Source organism: Schistocerca piceifrons, chromosome 11 (genome assembly GCF_021461385.2).
Source record: "Schistocerca piceifrons isolate TAMUIC-IGC-003096 chromosome 11, iqSchPice1.1, whole genome shotgun sequence".
In the NCBI taxonomy this organism is placed as follows: Eukaryota; Metazoa; Arthropoda; class Insecta; order Orthoptera; family Acrididae; genus Schistocerca; species Schistocerca piceifrons.
In genome coordinates, this window is record NC_060148.1 from 95,938,713 (window position 1) to 95,963,071 (window position 24,359).

At 43.4% G+C, this 24,359-nt stretch overlaps 2 pseudogenes; both read right to left on the reverse strand.

Annotated features, from left to right (window-relative positions):
* Positions 1-17,855: 17,855 nt before the first annotated feature.
* LOC124720611 lies at positions 17,856-17,973 on the reverse strand (annotated as a pseudogene).
* A 4,221-nt stretch (positions 17,974-22,194) lies between these two features.
* On the reverse strand, positions 22,195-22,285 carry LOC124720586 (annotated as a pseudogene).
* Positions 22,286-24,359: the final 2,074 nt, after the last annotated feature.

Genomic DNA, 24,359 nt, shown 5'->3' on the forward strand with positions numbered 1-24,359 from the left:
GTTCCGTATGAGGTGGCTGTTATACTGCCTGTCTGTCGCCTTTTTATTGTTGCGCCCAGATGCGTGGCCGCTGACCTATAAAGTGTAGTTGTTGTGGTCTTCAGTCCTGTGACTGGTTTGATGCAGCTCTCCATGCTACTCTATCCTGTGCAAGCTTTTTCATCTCCCAGTACCTACTGCAACCTACATCCTTCTGAATCTGCTTAGTGTATTCATCTCTCGGTCTCCCTCTACGATTTTTACCCTCCACGCTGCCCTCCAATACTAAATTGGTGATCCCTTGATGCCTCAGAACATGTCCTACCAACCGATCCCTTCTTCTGGTCAAGTTGTGCCACAAACTTCTCTCCTCCCCAATCCTATTCAATACCTCCTCATTAGTTATGTGATCTACCCATCTAATCTTCAGCATTCTTCTGTAGCACCACATTTCGAAACGTTCTATCCTCTTCTTGTCCAAACTATTTATCGTCCATGTTTCACTTCCATGCATGGCTACACTCCATACGAATACTTTCAGAAATGACTTCCTGACACTTAAATCAATACTGGATGTTAACAAATTTCTCTTCTTCAGAAACGCTTTCCTTGCCATTGCCAGCCTACATTTTATATCCTCTCTACTTCGACCATCGTCAGTTATTTTGCTCCCCAAATAGCAAAACTCCTTTACTACTTTAAGTGCCTCATTTCCTAATCTAATTCCCTCAGCATCACCCGACTTAATTAGACTACATTCCATTATCCTTGTTTTGCTTTTGTTGATGTTCATCTTATATCCTCCTTTCAAGACACTGTCCATTCCATTCAACTGCTCTTCCAAGTCCTTTGCTGTCTCTGACAGAATTACAATGTGCACCTATAAAGTGTGCCCAGTGAAATTAGCGCGCTCGAAAGGTCGAACAAAGGTCATCTAATCCCTCTGTCCGATTCCCACAACTTGTCCGGCAAGCAGAAGAGCCAAGGCTCTTACGTGGTACACTGATGTAGTGGACTGGACGTGCTTGAACAGGAACTTTTTCTTCCTTTATTGGATTTCGATTCCTCCACAGAGAAAGGGGGGGGGGCTGGCAGCAGCGTAATATGCCGCTCTGCAGCCTATAGAAAAGTTAAAAATATAATTAGGAGATATCATAACAATAAAAACAGGCGATAAAACGGTGACTGTTTAAAACTGGAACACGGCGAAAAGTTGCGAAGAAAATATAAAAACAAAGGGTCGGTGATGCTGATTAAAACGCCCAGTAAATAGACAGGCACAATTAAAAAAACACGGTAACAGTCTGGTTTCTGTTCGCAATAGTTAAAAACACACCTAGCGACAAACTAAATGGCTCTGAGTACTATGGGACTCAACTTCTGAGGTCATCAGTCCCCTAGAACTTAGAACTACATAAACCTAACTGACCTAAGGGCATCACACACGTTCATGCCCGAGGCGGGATTCGAACCTGCGACCGTAGCAGCAACGCGGTTCTGGACTGAACCACCTAGAACCGCTCGGCCACAGCGGCCGGCTGTTTATTTACAGCGGTGAGGATAAACGTCTACAGCCTCATGACCTCCTTAAATCCGTTATAAACACTGGATTAAAAAACATGTCCTCTAAATCTGCGAAATCACTGTCGTTGGTTCTTGCAACTCCAGCAACCACTGCGTCTTGCAAAAGAAGCATGAGTTCATTAAAACGCTTACTTTCGCAACACACTGACAATTGACAGAATGTCAAACTTGTGCGATTTTGGCTACAGAGAAGGGAACTGTGAAATCTTCAGCCAACCGGCAGGATTTCATATCTCGTGTCATCGATGTTTACGCCCAGAAAGAGGACGGAAGGATAGAACAAATTTATAAAAAGATGTAACGGAGAATTACTATGTGCTATATTTTTGTGAATGTGTAGCTGTTTATTATTTTTATGTATTTATTTATAACAATTTCTGTAGTACTATCAGTGTTAGTAGAAATATGTAAATGCGTTACTTTTGCATTGTTTCTGTTTTACAAGACCTGTTTTAAGATTTGTTTTTTTCTCTTTTCGAAATTCGTAATTCTCAGCCTACGCTACTGGGCACAGCCAACTGCCGCTGGAGCGCATGTAACACGTTGGTAACCCCGTACCGTATGCACAAGGACAAATGGTGTAGTGCCCCCAGAATTTTACGAAAGTCTGGAGACAATTGTGTTCCAGCCGTTTCGAACACGCGTTATTTTAAAGCGGGGCGTAAGGATGAGCATGGGATAGTGCACCCATTTATTGTTTGTGCAGGCGAAACTGGAAGGGAGATAGTTCGTCGGCGCTGGCAAGTGTTCAGCGCGACCTGCGAAGAATAAACGCATACGGCCCGGAAGCTCCGTTCAAAATGGTTCAAATGGCTCTGAGCACTATGGGACTTAACTTCAGAGGTCATCAGTGCCCTAGAACTTAGAACTACTTAAACCTAACTAACCTAAGGGCATCACACACGTCCATGCCCGAGGCGGGATTCGAACATGCGACCGTAGCGGTCGCGCGGTTCCAGACTGGGAAGCTGCAAAGAGTAATGTAGCTTTGTATTGTTGAAAAACAAATGGAGTGACACGAGATAGTGACTGTCTTAGTAGACGTTGAACTGCTGTTGAAGGTAGAGGAAAGGTGCCTATTATGCGATAGTTCCCTAATATGTGACACCCCAAATGTGCTCATGTTAGGGATTGCACTCTGGTGGAGAGTTTGTTAAACACGTCTATTGCGTGCCGGACGACGACACAGCGAGTAGGAAGCCATAGTTGAGCCGAATACAGTAGAGGATACAAAATTTCTTGTGTTTGGAGTTTTTGCGACATCGGTGTTGAGACAATATTTCAGCTTAAAGGTGAGTGGATATTAATTTCCTCTTTTATTGGTGTTATTTGTGACGGTATTACCTATAATTATTGACAATTAGGTTCATTTTCCAACGAACGTTGTTAGCAAGTGGGTGATTCTTTGTGTAAGAAGGCTAAATTCCTAATATGCGATAGTACGGGGATCCAAATACACGACAGTGTGGCATATTACGATACCTATCGAATACTGGGGGAACTCGTTGTCTCACGATTTTTTATATGGAATTTACGCAATACTATCATGAGATAACAATATTTTATCATTTATTGTAGTAAAATTTTGGCAACTGCGTTTATTTTAATTGGATTAAATTATCATAAACAGGGATTGCTTTGACTAGTCTTATGATCAGAAATTGGAATGTTTTCTGGAACTTTCTTTCAAGGCAGTATTTTGCTCAGAAGTTACAAAAAAATAATCTTACAAATAAAATCATAGAAGTTGAAGTCCATTAAGAAGTATGTTTGATTATTGTATTTATTCTTTGTAGATGGCTTTGGCACCTAACAGGAAAACGTGGGATAAAGACGCTATGGTTCGTGCCATTACATGTGTGAGCTATGGCGAGATATGTTACTTAAAAGCCTCATAAGTTTTTACTGTACCAAAACGTAGTTTGGAAAGGTATGTGAAGGATAAAACTCGTACAGCCGAGAAGCTGGTTGGTGTTAATCTTGGCAGAAGGCCTGTTCTCTCATCTCAACTGGAAGATGAACTAGTGAAATACTGCCTTGCAATGGAAGAGCTGAAGCTAAGAAAGCAGCCAGAAAGTTGTTTGGGGAGGAGAGTGGAAAATCTTCCAATCGTAGACCTAAAGCAGAAGAATCGCCTAGTGAGTCGGCATCCGATGTCCGTCTTGATGACAGTGGGGATTCAGACAGTAGTGATGACGATGACGCAGCGTGTCTGTTCTGTACTGGGCGCTTTTCTGAAGGCGAACACGTGGAGACATGGGCACAGTGCACGAAATGTATCACTGGGCTCATGAAGATTGCGGTGCCAGAGAAGACAATTTTGTTTGCCTCGGATGTCGTAAATATAAACCTAAGTAGTGTGAAATGAGTGAAGGATAACAGAAATGAATGACCATGTAAAAATTGTATATTCATATGTCATTATTCTGTAATAAAATAATTAAAGTAAAATATTATTACTGTCTCATATTAGGAAACCTTGATCTCATTTCTATGAAATGCCTTGTTTGTGAAGATTTAATAAGTACTCTGAAAGATTGTTTATTATTGCAAATACGATAATTGTATGATAAAATTGAATAGTGTAAGATTTTATTACCATCATAAAAAAATACAATTGCATTTACTTTTAGGTCTTTCAAATGGGTTTACAAAAGTGTGTCTCATATTAGGCACCTTTCCTCTACGTGGACTGGACGTGGATAGTCAGCCACGATAAAACCTTATGTATTAATTGTGTTCAAAAATGTGTAATTAACTGATTCTAGGTGCCCGGTAATGTGTGGGCTTACGTCATAAATTTTAGTTTTTTTTGTACAAAGTGGAAATAAATATGTTCTGGTGCATTGAATGATATTCCAAAAGTAGCGTATTTATTAAATAAGAGGAGAGAGAGAGCGAGAGAGTGAAAATTTCCCCTGCCCAGCAGTGAAATCTTCGGAGAAGCGTCCGGTGCTAGCAGAAGACATCGGCGCTGCAAGAAAGCAGAACCAGCATTCTTCAACAAGTAAATCCACGAAAACGCTTAAACTGTATAGAGGGAGCTTAACATTACACCGGGCCACGGCAGTGGCATAGATTCTGAGCGTTCAGCAGCGTGTTGAACCAACACCGATTCAAAGGAAGGCCTCGGCGCTTGTTGGTGACGTCACGTAGCTACGCACGGCGAACGCCAGGTCTGTTGCAGGCATACTCATAATGGTGGTGTCTCCCTCTCTGACACAGGAAAATGTGAAACTATTGGCGGTAGTTGACCAACACACATTGCTCTGAGAGATTTCTGCAATCAATTAATTGTGCAATTCATTACACTTCTTAACAAATAGTGTACTCCTGAACATAAATTTCCACCTGTTTTAAGAATTGACATACAAAAACAACTTCATGGTCCAGCAGCAACAGAATTCGTGTTTCTTCGCCTTATTTGTAAATCTGAGGATGGTACGTTTGTACTGGGTTGCTTTTACAAGAAACTGTGGACATATTGGCGCTCTTGTTTAGGTATCTTGGTTGACTATGGGGTGAGGAGCACTGAATGTTAATGAAATATCTTGCGATTGTACACGTTGGGGGAGGGGGTGGGGGACAGAAGAAGAGGCAAAAGAGAGATACTTGTTTTATCAAATAAAATTTTTTTATCTTATAAATTTTCTCCTTTTAGTTGCAAGAAGGGAATATTTATCTTTTCTAATATGCATGCTTAAAAAAAAGTTTAAGCTCAGCAGTATTTTCGATGTATGAAGCTATTTTGTTTCCTGTTTAGAATTCCGTTCGTTGAAAACGACTGTAATCTAATGACTGGCAACAGTTGGACATTTACACATGTAAATTAGTTCACATTTCCAGTGACGATGTCAAACGAAAATAAATAAATTAAAGAAACGAGTTAATTGTAAGGGGGCTGGGGTAAGTTTCGATACCAAAATGGATCAAGTAAATACAGTTACTCGAATGTAAAATTTCCGAAGCTTACAATGGGGCAAAGCATCTTCTCATATTGATCTACGTTTGTTTCGACGGGATTCAGTAATACAGAACTACGATCTTCATTTGTAGCTTTACCATAGTAAGAAAATCTTTCATCTAAATAAAACTGCAGAATCCAAAACAATACCAAACAGTTTGTCCAAAAATAAGAGGTTTATAGTGATAAGCACGCCCAGGCGTTTCTGCCTGCAACAGACGTGGCGTTCGCCGTGCCTAGCTGGCGTGACGTCAGCCAACAAGCGCCACAGCCTTCCTTTGAGTCGGTGTTGCTCCAACTCGCCACGCTCAACGTTAACATTCGGCAGCAGGGCCGTATGCCGACGGCTTTTTTAGCGGAAGCAGCGTTAAAGTCTATACCCTGGAATCAAACAGAAACATCACATTTTGAGATGTACGTTAAACGCAAATCCTCTCTTCCTTAAACAGAAAGCGATCTAGTATCCTGGCTAGCTGCGTGATTTTTAAGCGATTTCTCACGTTAGCTTATTATTGTTTTGCGTTGTACATAAGACACCCAACACCACCAACGTATTTCTAGTGGTACTGTCCTAGGGCTTTTAACGTCAGGCGGACCTGTGACACAATGAGCTCAGTCTCATCGTAAGGGTAAATCGTGAGGGTAGACCTGTGGTGTTGTTATGCTTACGGCAGTCGAAGCATTGATGTGGAGGTGAGCTGTTTGTTATTTCGGTCCCTCGCTGTTTCTGATATCACAGTTTGTAGTTTAGCAAAAGTACTGTGAAAGGCTTGCACCCACTAGTTCAGGAAATAGCTCTAGATGCTGAACTTATAACACCCTCAACCATCAAAAAGAAACGCGAAGTTCATCTATTTAAAAAAATTGATAAAAATGCTCTTAACGCCTTTTTAAGAAACAGTCTCCACCCTTCCGAGCTGATCACGTAAGCGTAGAAAAGATGTGGAATGATTTCAAAGACATAGTATCGACGGCAATTGAGAGATATACACCAAATAAATTAATAAGTGATGTTACTGATTCCCCATGGCAAACAAAACGGGTCAGATCGCTGTAGCAGAAGCAACGAAAAAAGCATGCCAAATTTAAAAGAACGCACAACCCCCAAAGATTGGCAAAGTTTTGCGAAAGTTGGAAAGATGATGCGTACTTCAGTGCGAGATTTCCATAACGAAACTGTGTCTCGAAATCTGGCAGAAAACCCAGAGAGATTCTGGTCATACATAAAGCACACCAGTGGCAAGACGCAATCAATACCTTCACTGTGCGATAACAACGGTGAAGTCACTGATGACAGTGCCACTAAAGCAGAGTTATTAAACACGGTTTTCCGAAACTCCTTCACCAATGAAGACGAATTAATATTCCTGAATTCCAATCAAGAACAACTGTCAAGATGAGAAACATAGATGTCCTCGGTGTAGCAAAGCAGCCTATTCACTTAATAAAGGCTAGGCCTCCGGTCCAGATTGTATACCAGTCAGCTTCCTTTCAGAGTATGCTGATACAATAGCTCCATATTTAGCTCTTGTATGCAACCACTCGCTCACTGAAAGATCCGTACCTAAAGACCGGAAAACTGCTCAAGTTACACCAATACCAAAAGGGAAATAGTAATCCGGTGAATTACAGGCCCATATCACTAACGTCGATTTGCTGAAGGGTTTTGGAGCAAATATTGTGTTCGAACATTATGAAATACCTTGAACAAAACGACGTATTGACACATAATCGGCACGGATTCAGAAAATATCGTTCTTGTGAAACACAACTAGCTCTTTATACTCATGAAGTTGGCTCTGAGCACTATGAGACTCAACTGGTGAGGTCATTAGTCCCCTCGAACTTAGAACTAGTTAAACCTAACTAACCTAAGGACATCACAAACATCCATGCCCGAGGCAGGATTCGATCCTGCGACCGTAGCGGTCTTGCGGTTCCAGACTGCAGCGCCTTTAACCGCACGGCCACTTCGCCCGGCACTCATGAAGTCATGAGTGTTATCGACAGGGGATGTCAAATTGATTCCATACTTTTAGATTTCCAGAAGGCTTTCGACACCGTTCCTCACAAGCGTCTTCTAACCAAACTGCGTGCCTACGGAGTATCGCCTCAGTTGTGCGACTGGATTCGTGATTTCCTGTCAGAAAGGTCACAGTTCGTATTAATAGACGGAAAGGCATCGAGTAAAACAGAAGTAATATCCGGCGTTGCCCAAGGAAGTGTTATAGGCCCTCTATTCTTCCTTATCTATATTAACGACATAGGAGACAATCTGAGTAGCCGTCTTAGATTGTTTGCAGATGATGCTGTCATTTACCGCCTTGTAAAGTCATCCAATGATCAAAACGACTTGCAAAATGATTTAGATAAGATATCTGTATGGTGCGAAAAGTGACAATTGACCCTGAATAAAGAAAAGTGTGAAGATATTCACATGAGTACTAAATGAAATCCGTTAAATTACGATTACACGATAAGTCACATAAATCTGAAGGCTGTAAATTCAACTAAATACTTAGGGATTACAATTACGAATAACCTAAATTGGACGATCACATAGATAATGGTGTGGGTGTAGCAAATCAAAGACTGCGATTCATTGGCAGAATACGTAGAAGGTGCAACAGATCTACTAAAGAGACTGCTTACACCACGCATGTCCGCCCCATTCTGGAGTATTGCTGTGCGGTGTGGGATCCGCATCTGGTGGGACTCACGGATGACATCGAAAAAGTACAAAGAAGGGCGGCTCGTTTTGTATTATCGCGAAACGGAGGAGATAGTGCCACAGACATTATACGTGGAGTGGCAATCATTAAAACAAAGGCGTTTTTCGTTGCGACGGGATCTTCTCATGAAATTTGAATCACCAGTTTTCTCCGCCGATTGCGGAAACATTCTGTTGGGACCCACCTACATAGGGAGAAATGATCATCACGATAAAATAAGAGAAATCGGGGTTCGCACAGAAAAATTTAAGTGCTCGTTTTTCCCGCGCGCCTTTCGAGAGTGGAACAATAGAGAGACAGCTTGAAGGTGGTTCATTGAACCCTCTGCCAGGCACTTTAATGTGAATAGCACAGAAATCACGTAGATGTAGATATATACAGAGAAGGGCAGCACGAATGGTCACAGGTCTGGCTGACTCACGGGAGAGTGTCACAGAGTTACGGAAGGAACTGAACTGGAAGACTTCAGATAGGCGTAAACTGTCCAGAGAAACTCTATTAACAAAGTTTCAAGAACCCGCTTTAAATGATGACTCTAGGGACATAGTATAATGCCCTATGTATCGCTCACACAGGGATCGTGAGGATAAGATTAGAATAATTACTGCACGCACATTCACACAATCAGTCTTCCCGCACTCCATACGTGGATGGAACAGGAAGAAGCCTAATAACTGGTACAATGGGACGTAGCCTGCCATGCACCTCATGGTGCTTTGCACAGTATGGATGTAAATGTAGATGTAGAAGGCTGATGTAATCATCGGGCCGTCCGGGGTGGCCGAGCGGTTCTAGGCGCTACAGTCTGGAACAGCGCGACCGCTACGGCCGCAGGTTCGAATCCTGCCTCGGGCATGGATGTGTGTGATGTCCTTAGGTTAGTTAGGTTTAAGTAGTTCTAAGTTCTAGGGGACTGATGACCACAGATGTTAAGTCCCATAGTGCTCAGAGCCATTTTTTGTAATCATCGGGTTCTGAGAGTAATATTCCTTAAGCAGATTTTCGTGGGTGAATTTCTCATTTTAAGCATTTCCTGGACCAGCGTTTTGTTTGCTTCTTCTTCTTCTTTAAACACAGTACCAAAGTCAATGTTATGACTGTTTCGTCTGCATTTGTGGCCATTCTCAGTACTGTCAGAAAGCGAACACGAAGAGCGTCTGTCTCTTAAAGTGAAGCTACACTGACAAACATGGTTCGTACGTGTACGGGCTTGTTTGGCAAATCCGTGGCTAGATAAGATCGATTTTGTCTAACATGTCTCATCGTTTACGGGAGCCTCTAATTCTTCCCTCTCAATCACAACCTCTTTCTCATGCCTACAGCTGTGCAGTGGCAAGTCACGGAATCTGAGCAGCGAAACAATACCATATAACTTAATGCCTCGATAGCTGAATGGTGCCGGCACGGTAGCTCAACGTGTTCGGTCAGAGAGCTGGTTGGCCTCTGTAATAAAAAAAAAAAACTAAGTGGAAGGATCAACAAACGAACCTGACTGGCTGTCATGTGACGTCCGCAACGACCAAACCCATCGATCAACAACGAACAAAAAAAAAAAAAAATAATAATGGTCAGTGTGACGGACTGCCGTCCTGAGGGGCCCGGGTTCGATTCCCAGCTGGGACGGGGATTTTCTCCGCTGAGGGACTGGGTGTTGTGTTGTTTTCATCCATCATTTCATCCCCATCCGGCAAGCAGGTCGCCCAATGTGGCGTCGAATTCAGTAAGACCTGCACCATGGCGGCCGGACCTGCCCCGCAAGGGGGCTCCCGGCCAATGGCGCTAAACGCTCATTTCCGTACAACTTAATTAATTTCGAAAGACGGCACACATAAGTAGAAACAGTCGATTTGTTTCTATGCTACAATAATGCTGTAGAAACGGGAAGATAAATTATATACGTATATCTATTGCCGCAGATATGAACCCAGGAATTAATCTGAAAAGGAACGTTCTCGCTGCTACAAGGTGCATTCAAGTTCTAAGGCCTCCGTTTTGTTTTCTAATTAACTACTCACCCGAAATCGATGAAACTGGCGTTACTTCTCGACATAATCGCCCTGCAGACGTACACATTTTTCACAACGCTGCCGCCACGATTCGATGGCAGCGGCGGAGGCTTCTTTAGGAGTCTGTTTTGACCACTGGAAAATAGCTGAGGCAATAGCAGCACGGCTGGTGAATGTGCGGCCACGGAGAGTGTCTTTCATTGTTGGAAAAAGCCAAAAGTCACTAGGAACCAGGTCAGGTGAGTAGGGAGCACGAGGAATCACTTCAAAGTTGTTATCATGAAGAAACTGTTGCGTAACGTTAGCTCGATGTGCGGGTGCGTTATCTCGGTGAAACAGCACACGCGCAGCCCTTCCCGGACGTTTTTGTTGCAGTGTAGGAAGGAATTTATTCTTCAAAACATTTTCGTAGGATGCACCTGTTACCGTAGTGCCCTTTGGAACGCAATGGGTAAGGATTACGCCCTCGCTGTCCCAGAACATGGACACCATCATTTTTTCAGCACTGGCGGTTACCCGAAATTTTTTTGGTGGCAGTGAATCTGTGTGCTTCCATTGAGCTGACTGGCGCTTTGTTTCTGGATTGAAAAATGGCATCCACGTCTCATCCATTGTCACAACCGACGAAAAGAAAGTCCCATTCGTGCTGTCGTTGCGCGTCAACATTGCTCGGCAACGTGCCACACGGGCAGCCGTGTGGTCGTCCTTCAGCATTTGTGGCACCCACCTGGATGACACTTTTCGCATTTTCAGGTCGTCGTGCAAGATTGTGTGCACAGAACCCACAGAAATGCCAACTCTGGAGGCGATCTGTTCGACAGTCATTCGACGATCCCCCAAAACAATTCTCTCCACTTTCTCGATCGTGTCGTCAGACCGCTGTGTGCGAGCCCTAGGTTGTTTCGGTTTGTTGTCACACGATGTTCTGCCTTCATTAAACTGTCGCACCCACGAACGCACTTTTGACACATCCGTAACTCCGTCACCACATGTCTCCTTCAACTGTCGATGAATTTCAATTGGTTTCACACCACGCAAGTTCAGAAAACGAATGATTGCACGCTGTTCAAGTAAGGAAAACGTCGCCATTTTGAGTATTTAAAACAGTTCTCATTCTCGCCGCTGGCGGTAAAATTCCATTTGCCGTACGGTGCTGCCATCTCTGGGACGTATTGACAATGAACGCGGCCTCATTTTAAAACAATGCGCATGTTTCTATCTCTTTCCACTCCGGAGAAAAAAAATCGGAGGCCTTAGAACTTGAATGCACCTCATACCATCATAGTAGGAATATTTCTAATTTACATATGATAACATCCACTTAAGTTTTTTAAGCTTCGTCATATGTGTTTCACGTCATGGGCAACTTGCAAAATGTGCTTCTTTTGGTAACTTTTTTCGTAGACATTACTTTTCACGTCCCACAACAGCTGTCGTTGGTATATCACATTTACGAAATTCGTAGTTCTCTCACTAGAGGGTGACCAACAATAACATCTTAACGTAAACATTTGATTAGCCGAGCGGTCTAAGGGGCTGCAGTCATGGACTGTGCGGCTGGTCCCGGCGGGGGTTCGAGTCCTCCCTCGGGCATGGGTGTGTGTGTTTGTCCTTAGGATAATTTAGGTTAAGTAGTGTGTAAGCATAGGGACTGATGATCTTAGCAGTTAAGTCCCATAAGATTTCACACTCATTTGAACATTTTTTTTGGTTCCTTGAGTCCTTCCTCGAAAGTCTGGTAACAGGAACTTTCCTGGTGAAATGACACTTTAAAGAGATACATCAGGATTTGTGTATGTATCACCAGTAGAAGAAACCAAAAAGCGACAGCCAGTCACGTTGTAAACTCCGGAATGAGATTTTCACTCAGCAGTGGAGTGTGCGCTGATATTGAAAGGGTATAGTACCGCCCGACATTGAAAATAGGTACAACATACTTCATTATTCTTGTCAGAACAACATATTTTTTGTAAAAATAACTCAATTTCAATTAATACAGTGAAGCCGGATACCAGTGTGGGAAAGAATGACAATTTATTTATTTAATTGATCACATGTGCACTCCCACAAAATTAATCCCTACATCCAGTTTGGTAAGATCTGTGAAATGAATGAATGTATGGTCGTCTGCTAACCGCAGATAGTGAATATGCAATATATGATCATCTTTGAGACAGGCCTTTGGTCACCTTTGGTAGAACCAAAGAGATGAAATTTACCGGAGCTTTGAGTGCCTGAAATGTGGCTGACCAATGGGTAGCATGGTCTTCCCCCACCTCTACAGAGGTGTGAGAGGACCTGAAGAACGGTCATGTTTCAGCACTCTGCCGCTGGATCTTGTGCTGTTAAGACCTGTTTTAGTTGTGCTACGTAATGACGAAAGAGTGGAGACATGGTATGCATGTGGAATATTTAAGAGTAGTTTGAAATAATAATTTCTCTATTTCAGGAACTTTTGTGGGGAGAATTAAATGTCAGGCAGGTAATATTAATGGGATCGTAGTAATCTTCGGAAGTGATCAACGGTCACAATGAAACCACGTGTAGCAATAAGTTGAAATACTTCTGAGTGCTTAAGTTAAGCTGAATTACTAGCGTGTGTACTATAAGTTGGAAATATTTAAGAAATGGCGTGTGCAGGACTTGAAATTAGAGACGAGTACTTCCACGTGGTGAGTACTGTGTGAGTCTCAATCTGTGTATGAGACAAAGGATAAAGAGAAGCACTCGTCCATGGTATCAGTTGAGGACTCGCGTGTGTGATGAATTTGTTCTTAATATTACTTTGCGTGTTATGTTTCCGTGTGACGCTTGATTCAAACTATAATACTCTGAGAGAGAAGCAAGGTGAGTCAGCCGTCTATCCAGCAACGCCACTTGGCTTGCATTGCACAGGAAGACGTGCATATATCCTCCAGAGTTCATAGTAGGTTGGCTCTGAGCACTATGGGACTCAACTGCTGAGGTCATTAGTCCCCTAGAACTTAGAACTAGTTAAACCTAACTAACCTAAGGACATCACAAACATCCATGCCCGAGGCAGGATTCGAACCTGCGACCGTAGCGGTCTTGCGGTTCCAGACTGCAGCGCCTTTAACCGCACGGCCACTTCGGCCGGCTCATAGTAGGAAAGAAAAGTTACGAAGTGGGGCAGTGTCGTGTGAAACTGGGATAAATACTAATTGCAGTGGGAAAGCTGAAAGTGATAACGTTGTGACTGTTCCTTGTGTTGTATTCCATGTTGCAGTGTGGTGTATGTCATGCAATTTAAGTATGTGTGGTTTGCATGGGAGAGTAGCAAGGTAGTTTCAGAGGTAGTGGGTTATGCATGTTCCTTTTGTACCGCTCGGTCTGGAGGAAAGTTTCGTGATGATGGTTGTGAGAGTCGAAGTGTGAGATATAGCAAAAGATCCACCATCCTATCCAGAAAGTGCACTGTAGCGTTAAATAATTACGAACCATAAGATAGAGAATCATCAATGTAAAGCCATGCTCACTGGGCGGAATTTCTCATGTGTTATTGTTGTAGGTTATAGAATTTGTGTGTTTAGGTTATAGAATTTATCGGCATAAATAAGATAGTGAAAAGAAAAAGATTGGTGGCCTTTTCCTTCGAATAGTGTGTTGCCATGATACCCAGAATTTATAATGTGTGCGCCATTCATATGCAGTGCGATGGCCACGTGTTGATCAAAGCCGTTGAATAAGAAAGAAAATGTGGTATTGCCAGTGCGTAGTGAACAGTCAGTGTTGTGTAAATTACTAATAGTCGGATTGCGTTTCCGTTGCGTAATAATCACACAGAAGAATAATTTGTAACTTAATTGTGAGTACTAGAGTTCATGTTACTCGATAAATAAGAATGAATCCACTCGCTTGGCAGACCGCTCATCTTGCAGACCTGACTGCTTGATGCCACAGTATGAGCAAGGCATGTGGGTGCCTCTCAATATGAAACATCCTGGCAGATAAAAACTGTGTGCCGAACCGAGACTCGAACTCGGGACCTTTGCATTTTGTGGGCAAGTGCTCTACCATCTGAGCTACCCAAGCACGACTCACACGCCGTCCTCACAGCTTTACTTCTGCCAGTATCTCGTCTCCTACCTTCAAGGTTCGCAGGAGAGCTTCTGTAAAGTTTGGAAGGTAGGAGACGAGGTACTGGCGGAAGTAAAGCTGTGAGGACCGGGCGTGAGTCGTGCTTCGGCAGCAAAGACGGCGCCGGCGCGGTAGCTCAGCGTTTTCGGTCAGAGAACTGGCTGCTCTCTGTAATAAAAGAACTGAGTGAAGGGATCAACAAGGAACTTTAACAGATGAACGGATGTCAGGTGACTTCCGCTACGAAAAAAAAAAAACAAAAAAAAAAACTGTAGAACACTTGCCCGCGAAAAGCAAAAGTCTCGAGTTCGAGTTTCGGCCCGGTACACAGTTTTAATCTGCAAGGAAGTTACACGTTGTAAACTGCTATACTATCTTTCGTGTTGGTTTTGGTCTTACCAGTTTTTGGATCGTGTTTCAGTATTCTGGAAGAAATGTGTGTCCAACATATACCTATTCAAAAAAGCATATAATAATTCACTTGACGCTTCCTGAGAGACAATCTCCACTCATTCCGAATTAATAATATAAGTGTAGACCAGATGTGGCTTAAATTCAAAGAAATAGTATCGGCAGAAATTGAGAGATTTATAACAAATAAATTAACAAACGACGGAGCTGATCCTCCTTGGTACACAAAACAAATTAGAACACTGTTGCAGAAACAACGAAACAAAGATGCCAAATTCAAACAGATGTAAAATCCTCAAGATTGGCGATTTTTTACAGAAGGTCGAAATTTAGTGCGGACTTCAACGCGAGATGCCTATAACACTTTCCACAACGAAACTTTGTCTCGAAACCTTGTAAAAAATGCAAAGAGACTCTGGTTGTATGTGAAGTGTGTTAGCGCAAGAAACAATGAATACCTTCTCTGAACGATAGCAATGGAGATACTATCGAAGACAGTGCTGCCAAAGCAGAGTTACTAAACACAGCCTTCCGAAATGCCTTCACAAAAGAAGACGAAGTAAATATTCCAGAATTCGAATCGAGAACAGCAGCCAACATGAGTAACGTAGAAGTAAATATCCTCGGAGTAGTGAAGCAACTTAAATCACTTAATAAAAGTAAGTCTTCTCGTCCAGACTGTATACCAATTAGGTTCCTTTCGGAGTATGCTGATGCATTAGCTCCATACTTAACAATCATATACAACCGTTCTCTCGACGAAAGATCCGTACCCATAGACTGCAAAGTTGCACAGGTCACACCAATATTCAATAAAGATAGCCGGAGTAATCCACTAAATTACAGGCCCATATCGTTAACGTCGATATGCAGCAGGATTTTAGAACATACATATTGTGTTCGAACATTATGAATTCCCTAAAAAAAACCAAAAAAATGGTCTATTGACACACAGTCAACATGGGTTTAGAAAACAACGCTCCTGACAAACACAACTAGCTCTTTATTCACATGAAGTGTTGAGTGCTATTGACAAGGGATTTCAGATCGATTCCGTATTTCCGGATTTCCGGAAGGCTTTTGACACTGTCCCACACAAGCGGCTCGTAGTGAAGTTGCGTGCTTATGGAATATCGTCTCAGTTATGAGATTGGATTTGTCATTTCCTGTCAGAGAGGTCACAGTTCGTAGTAACTGATGGAAAGTCATTGAGTAAAACAGAAGTGATTTCTTGTGTTCCCAAGGTAGTGTTATAAGCCCTTTGCTGTTCCTTTATTAACGATTTTGGAGACAATCTGAGCAGCCGTCTTCGGTTGTTTGCACATGACGCTGTCGTTTATCGACTAATAAAGGTATCAGAAGACCAAAACAAACTACAAAACAATTGAGAAAAGTTGCAGTTGACCCTAAATACCGAAAAGTGTAAGGTCATCCACATGAGTGCAAAAAGGAACTCGTTAAACTTCGGTTACACGATTAAGCAGGCTAATCTAAAAGCCGTAAATTCTACTAAATACCTAGATATTAGAAAATGTGACAGACCTACTAAGGAGACTGCCTACACTACGGTTGTCCGTCCTCTTTTAGAATACTGCTGCGCGGTGTACATCGAAAAAGGTCAAAGAAGGACAGCACATTTTGTATTATCGCGAAATATAGGAGAGAGTGTCACAGAAATGATACAGGATTTGGCTTGGAAATCATTAAAAGAAAGGCGTTTTTCATTGCGACGGGCGACTGCTACGGTCGCAGGTTCGAATCCTGCCTCGGGCATGGATGTGTGTGATGTCCTTAGGTTAGTTAGGTTTAAGTAGTTCTCAGTTCTAGGGGACTGATGACCACACATGTTAAGTCCCATAGTGCTCAGAGCCATTTGAACCATTGCGACGGAATCTTCTCACGAAATTCTAATCACCAACTTTCTCCTCCGAGTGCGAAAATATTTTGTTGACACCGACCTACATAGGGAGGAAAGATCGTCAAGACAAAATAAGGGAAATCAGAGCTCATACGGAAAGATATAGGTGTTCATTCTTTCCGCGCTATACGAGATTGAAATAATAGAGAATTGTGAAGGTGGTTCGATGAACCCTCGGCCAGGCAGTTAAATGTGATTTGCAGAGTATCCATGTAGATGTAGATGTGGATGAACATCAGTTTTGAAGAAGCAGTTAGCTCAATTAAAAAAAAAAAAAAAAATTGGCTAGGTGCGAATAGGACTTTCACTCTGAGCGTTGCTTTCAAACTTAATTATCTCCCGGTTACAGGTCTTCCAAGACTTCCCAGAATGTTTTAAATTTAACTTTGAAGTCTGATAACAAACTTCAAAAAAAATATTTTTCATGTAATATAAATACAAATCCACAATTCTCGGATTTTTCCGTTTTGGTTAGTGAGTTTGCGAGTATCAAAATACGTGACATAAATGACCGTATCTTTTGACTGGCACTGACTTAGAAGCTTACATTTATTACTTCATCAGGGGACTATAGACCTTAGTATGAGGAATAAATTTCAACTTCATATGTCTACACGTTCCTGAGATAAAGAAAGTTGACAGACGGACGAACAGAAAGGCAACCAGATTACAAATGGCAAAAAAAAATTTTTTTCGTGTGGTTTAGTTACAAAATAACAGTTTTCGGATTTTTTCCTTTAGTTTTGCTGTGAAACCTTGCTTTTCGTCATATTTCATGTTCGTCAACAGAAAGAACCCTATCGATGGTGGGCAATGGAAACCTCCTGATTACAAAAACCAACAACTCCCCTATCAAAAAGAGATTTGAAAGTGCATGGATTTCTCTGATCTGTCAGTAACTAGACTTCTGCTATTCAGTTACACATGTAGCAGCTTTCTATATCACTTCATACTCTCCTCCAGCACAGGCCATGCTGGCCCAAAGGTACCTACCGGCCGCCGTGTCATCCTCACCCCACAGGAGTCACTGGGTGCGGATATGGGAGGGGCATGTGGTCAGCACACCGCTCTCCCGGCCGTATGTCAGTTTCCGAGACCGGAGCCGCTACTCCTCAATCACGTAGCTCCTGAGTTTGCCTCACAAGGACTGAGTGCACCCCGCTTGCCAACAGCGCTCGGCAGACCGGATGGTCATCCATCCAAGTGCTAGCCCAGCCCGACAGCGCTTAACCTCGGTGATCTGACGGGAACCGGTGTTACCACTGCGGCAAGGCCGTTGACCCCACTTTATATTATTTTTTAAGAAATCGAGTTTGCTTCTCCTGTAAAATTTAAGAAAATGGAATGACGAGGTTTCCATTACCTACCATTGCTACATATTTTGATGGGTGAGTTTCCCAGTATCAAAATATGTGACATATATGGCCGTAGCTTTTGATTGCTTTGTCTTAGAAGCTTCAAGGTTTTAAACAGCCATAACATAAATTTCAACTTGACAAATCTATCCATTCCTAAGAAAAAAGGTTTCTTAACAGCTGAAAAGACAGACGGAAAGAAAGTGATCCTATAAAGCTTCTCTTTATATAGACCGAGACACGGAATCCTAAAAGAACGAATCCACAAGGCCAGATTTATTTTTGTGTTGCTAAAATTGCTTGTGGAGTGGAAATGCATGGGAGCTGAGCTTACAGCCAGTAGCTCGCTTTGAACTACAGGTGAAAATTATTGAATTACATGAAAAAGACGTAAATTGGTTACAAACTGCAGCATGCACACTCACTTTATTCAGGGTGAAAACAACTCTACAGATATTCGGATTTAGGTTATGACATGTTCGATATGCCTGCCATCATTGTCGATGATGTGACACAGGCAAATAGCGAGATTGTGCATGACGCTCTGAAGGGTCTTAACATCGATGCTGTCGATGACCTCCTGAATGGCTGTTTTCAGCTCAGCATTGGTTTTTGGGTTATTGCTGTACACCTTGTCTGTAATATAGCCCCACAAAAAGGGCTCGGATGTGTTCAGAACCGGAGAATATAGTTCCCCTGAGGCAGAATGCGGTCCCCAAAGTGCTCCTCCAGGACATCAAACACTCTCCTGCTTTGATGGGGTCGAGCTCCGCCTTGCATGAACCACATCTCGTCGAAATCAGGGTCTCTCTGCATAATGGGGTTGAGATCATCTCGCTACGGTCGCAGGTTCGAATCCTGCCTCGGGCATGGATGTGTGTGATGTCCTTAGAAAGGTTTTGGTAATTCTAAGTTCTAGGGGACAAATGACCTCAGAAGTTAAGTCCCATAGTGCTCAGAGCCATTTGAACCATTTTTGAAATCATCTTGCAGAACCTTTACATACTGTTCGGTAGTCACCGTGCCATCGAGGAATTTCGCACCGATTATTCGGTGACAGGACATTGCACACCACACAGTCACCCGTTGAGGGTGAAGAAACTTCTCGATCGTGAAATGCTGATTCTCAGTCCCCCAAATGCGTCAATTTTGCTTATTGACGAACACATCTAAATGAAAGTGGGCTTCGTCGCTAGAGCGCTTACTGATTCCCATCGTGCCCCGCGGCCAAACGTGAAGTTTGAACGTCGTAACGCAAACCACTCAGAAGTTACGACGATTTTATTTCATATAGTTCAAAAATTGTCACTCTCTATTTCTCGGCAATGCGGTGGCTCTTGAACATGCATCTGGCCTCGAAATGTATTGCAGCGTACATTGCTGGGCAACACTAGCCAGCCATGTTGCCGAATTGCAGCTGCATTCAGTGTACCAGCAACGTTGTCGGGCTATATTGTCGAATTTCTGTTTTCCGTGTAAACGTGCCTTTCAAAGGAAAGGGCACTTAAGAGGTAACACCCGTCACCAACCCACGCACAGGAGCGCACTTTCGGAGTCATCGAATTGTGCGTACAGCAGGAAATACTCTGTAGTTAAACGTGTGTGTGTGTGGAAGCGGTTTCTCTGCCGACGCGCCAAGCACGCGCGGCTCAACAACACGCCCGCAGTTCCTGTTTCCCCTCCCTAGCGCTCACGCACAAGCACGCGCACACTTGCGTGCCCTTTGTGCTGGCACATCTGCCATGGCCAGCAGTCTCTTCCCTCCTGCCGCAGGCGTTTACGGCAGCTGCGCTCGGTGTCACCATTCCCCCCTCTCCCCCCCCCCCCCTCAACCGACAACATCAACGAACTAGAACCAGCACTTGCGTGACGTCACTTAAGAGGGCGTTGTTCCCTGCTCTGTCGCCTCGCGGCCCAATTCGACCAGTCACACGCACAGACCTTCAGATGTCAGACACTCAGGTCGATACCAAACGTTGTGAGTCGATAGAGTATCAACCAAAACTTCGATTTAGTTCGCACCATGTGCTATCGTAAGGCAGAAATACTGGAGGACAAGGCCGGTATTACACTCTAAAATTTCTTTGTCCAATATCTTTGTCAAAGAAATTTGATGGTGTAATAGAGAACTTTGTCAAATGTCATCAAATATTTGATCAAATCTAGGGCCTCGCTGTAGATTTGATCAAAGAAGTCGCTTGTCTACTGTTCACTGCAAATGTGACATGCTACCACGTGGAGCGCTAGCATCGCTGCAGCGTTCTGTCATTTGTAGTGTTTTTATAAACGTTGCCGGTAAAATGTAATTCGTGTGTGCCGACAACTACAAAATTAATAGAGATGTATGAAGCTGATTAGCTGCTTTACAACGTGAGGCACCCTGAATACAGAAATAGATTAAGAAGATTGGAGACCTGACCTAACTCTCTCCTGTAGCAAGGAATAGGAGTGTTACAGTGAGCCTGTCTTCTGCACACACAGCAGTTCTTAAGTGTGTATTGTGCTTTGTGATATGAGGATACACTTCACTGAGCACAAACAGAAGTGAATGCTCATCCATTCGTAAGTAATTGATGTACGACTTGACGTCCTTCACTATAAGCTCACATAACAAGCTTTGTTGAATGCTTTTATCGTGTCGTCGTAAAACCCACGGCTTCACCCAGGTGTGTTTCCTTTTTTTCCCCTCGCTTCTCTTCCGCATGTGCACACAGTACAATTGTGGTACATGCAACTGCTGCGGTTAATAACAAGTTGTTGTTGTCAGGCATCTTGAACTACGATGAAAAATATGATGACAGTGTAATACCCCTTTTTAGCGCCACGTCAAACATCTTTGTCAAATATTATTGACGATTATTTGACCACATCTTTGATCAAATCTTTGACAAAGAAATTTGATAGTGTAATACCGGTCTAGTCTGGGTTATGTGGGTGAGTTGGTAGAGCGTGATGCTGTCGTGCAGAGCGTCCCGGGTTCTGGTTTATCCATAAAAAAAGACAAATGGCCATGGAAAAGGGTCGAGGAACAACGATGAGACAAAAATTCAAAAGAAAAGAATATACAGATGAAGACTTATAAAAACGACAGTAATGTTAACCAACTGTAGGAATATAACAGCTTAACAGAAAGAAATGTTTAAAAATGTATCGTTGTTAATAATTTAAATAAATATATATGGTTACAAAAAAAGGCTCAAAGCTCACTGTAGCAGTTTTTTTAACTGTTTACTCGCGAAACTGTTATAATGGAGAACATTTTCCTAATATGTAAATTAGACTTTTCGTAGTTTGTAGAAATGTTCTTCGGCAGTTTGCTTTCGCTTCGTTAGGTGACAGAAGCAAACCTATAGAGTACGTTTGTATAGCAAGGTGTAGTCTTCTGTCGAATTTGTGATACAGAGGAGACACCACTCGTGATGTTACATAGCGACCGTCGCGTACGTACAACAATGGAAATAAATGAAGATGAAAGAGAGCGTGCAGCATGCCTATTGGACATAACTGATCAATGGAACGCGTCGAGCGTCACAGAATAGGAAACATTAGATATTGAAGAGCTCACACTAGATGAATCCTTCGTTTGTGACCAAGTGAATGGACTAGAGACGACGTTATGCACGTATTATTAGTCTTATTATTTTGTTTCTTATTAGTACAATTAGTTTTTTCATTAATATTATTATTACTACTATTACTTCTGAACGTGTGAGCAATCGTTTATTTTTCTGTTCTGGTTGTATATTCTGTGAAACTGCAATTGTGTTCTTGTGTTCTGCAGATTTACTACTTTCAAAGAAACAAAGCGAAAGCAGACTGCTACGAGGACATTGTTGTGAACTCCGAACAGTCCTTTAACATGTCATTAAAAAAAAAGGCTGTCACCAACGGGTTTCAACCTGTGACTTTTTTTTGGTTGATCTCATTTTGTTCGTTGTTGTTTGTTCGAGACGGACGCCCCACGACTCTTGTTCAACTTCATCATTGATCCATTTTTTTATTACAGGGAGCAGCTTTTTTTCGTTATTTCGTTCGTTGCGTTTGGTCGGGGCGAACGTCGCATGATCGTTGATTCCTTTACTCAGTTTTTTTATCGCAGAGGGCCACCAAACATGCTGAACTACCGTGCCGACATTCCAAGCCCTCCAAAAATTGACAATGTGTAATTAAGTCCGGCCATACTAATCTTCTCTGTATCGTTCCAATTTAAGTATATGTAGTGCCGAAGCGAGTACTACCTTTGATACGACGGTCTAACGCTCTACCAATTTACCCAAGGCTGCCACACATGTTGCTCACTCCCAGTTATACTTTTCATGTACGCCTTAGTTCTGATGTTACTTCTAATTAACGTTTACACCCGTTTTGCTGGACGATAGCACATAGTACGAACTAAATCGGTGTTCTGGTTGATGCTCTATCGACGTACAACGCTTGATACAGATCTGAGTGTCTTACATCCGGAGGTATGGGTGTGGGCTACTGATGACTAGCGTATATATACACTCCTCGAAATGGAAAAAAGAACACATTGACACCGGTGTGTCAGACCCACCATACTTGCTCCGGACACTGCGAGAGGGCTGTACAAGCAATGCTCACACGCACGGCACAGCGGACACACCAGGAACCGCGGTGTTGGCCGTCAAATGGCGCTAGCTGCGCAGCATTTGTGCACCGCCGCCGTCAGTGTCAGCCAGTTTGCCGTGGCATACGGAGCTCCATGGCAGTCTTTAACACTGGTAGCATGCCGCGACAGCGTGGACGTGAACCGTATGTGCAGTTGACGGACTTTGAGCGAGGGCGTATAGTGGGCATGCGGGAGGCCGGGTGGACGTACCGCCGAATTGCTCAACACGTGGGGCGTGAGGTCTCCACAGTACATCGATGTTGTCGCCAGTGGTCGGCGGAAGGTGCACGTGCCCGTCGACCTGGGACCGGACCGCAGCGACGCACGGATGCACGCCAAGACCGTAGGATCCTACGCAGTGCCGTAGCGGACCGCACCGCCACTTCCCAGCAAATTAGGGACACTGTTGCTCCTGGGGTATCGGCGAGGACCATTCGCAACCGTCTCCATGAAGCTGGGCTACGGTCCCGCACACCGTTAGGCCGTCTTCCGCTCACGCCCCAACATCGTGCAGCCCGCCTCCAGTGGTGTCGCGACAGGCGTGAATGGAGGGACGAATGGAGACGTGTCGTCTTCAGCGATGAGAGTCGCTTCTGCCTTGGTGCCAATGATGGTCGTATGCGTGTTTGGCGCCGTACAGGTGAGCGCCACAATCAGGACTGCATACGACCGAGGCACACAGGGCCAACGCCCGGCATCATGGTGTGGGGAGCGATCTCCTACACTGGCCGTACACCACTGGTGATCGTCGAGGGGACACTGAATAGTGCACGGTACATCCAAACCGTCATCGAACCCATTCCTAGGCCGGCAAGGGAACTTGCTGTTGCAACAGGACAATGCACGTCCGCATGTATCCCGTGCCACCCAACGTGCTCTAGATGGTGTAAGTCAGCTACCCTGGCCAGCAAGATCTCCGTATCTGTCCCTCATTGAGCATGTTTGGGACTGGATGAAGCGTCGTCTCACGCGGTCTGCACGTCCAGCACGAACGCTGGTCCAACTGAGGCGCCAGGTGGAAATGGCATGGCAAGCCGTTCCACAGGACTACATCCAGCATCTCTACGATCGTCTCCATGGGAGAATAGCAGCCTGCATTGCTGCGAAAGGTGGATATACACTGTACTAGTGCCGACATTGTGCATGCCCTGTTGCCTGTGTCTATGTGCCTGTGGTTCTGTCAGTGTGATCATGTGATGTATCTGACCCCAGGAATGTGTCAATAAAGTTTCTCCTTCCTGGGACAATGAATTCACGGTGTTCTTATTTCAATTTCCAGGAGTGTATTAGACGATACTTGAAGCAAAAAAAAAGAAAGACACCCAAAATCGGGCTCGCCTTACATGATAGATAAAAGAAAAATTTGAAAGTTATATAAATTAAAATCATTATAAAATAAAATAAAACACTCACTAATGCATTTAATTCTTAAATTTCCAGGTGCGTTATCACAGACGGCTAGCTTGTTGCTCTGTTGCTAGGGATGGGGTAGGATTGGAGATTACAGCGTTATGTAGTTGTTCTTTCCCGAAGATGGAGCGATTTCCTTTGTCAGTAGCCACTTCAATGTGAAGTGAAGTTAACCTGTTACTGCTTCTTTGGTGCTAGCTGGAACTTTGTGTTACGGATTCAGTAGCCAAGTCTTCATCTGCTATCCGTATTATAGATTCTGACTTTGAGGA